The sequence below is a fragment of the Hylobates moloch genome, unplaced genomic scaffold, assembly GCF_009828535.3.
Source record: "Hylobates moloch isolate HMO894 unplaced genomic scaffold, HMol_V3 SCAFFOLD_3, whole genome shotgun sequence".
In the NCBI taxonomy this organism is placed as follows: Eukaryota; Metazoa; Chordata; class Mammalia; order Primates; family Hylobatidae; genus Hylobates; species Hylobates moloch.
In genome coordinates this window covers 80998705-80999240 of record NW_026652278.1, presented here as the reverse complement: position 1 = coordinate 80999240, position 536 = coordinate 80998705, and positions in this window count along the sequence as shown.

Sequence of the window (536 nt, the reverse complement as noted above, 5' to 3'; positions counted from 1 at the left end):
TTTTGTTGTGGTTGTTTTGCTCTTTTTTGAGACAGAGTCTCTGTTGCCCAGGCTGGAGGGCGATGGCGCAATCTCAGCTCACTGCAACCTCTGCCTCCCAGGTTCAAGTGATTGTCCTGCTTCAGCCAACTGAGGAGCTGGGATTAGAGGCACCCACTACCACACCTGGCTAATTTTTGTATTTTTAGTAGAGACAGGGTTTCACCACATTGGTGAGACTCGTCTCAAACTCCTGACCTCAGGTGATCCACCCGCCTCAGCCTCCCAAGGTGCTGGGATTACAGGCGTGAACCACCACACCTGACAGATAATTTGTATTTCTAACTGTAGATTGTAGTCAAAGTTTGAACAGCCCAGCCATGCACACAATGCCAGCCTGCCTACAAATGTAGACTGGGGCCTTTGGCTCATGCCTGTAATCCCAATATTTTGGGATGTCGAGGCAGGCAGATCACCTGAGGTCAGGAGTTCAAGACCAGTCTGGCCAACATGGTGAAACCCTATCTCTACTAAAAGTACACAGATTAGCCGGATGT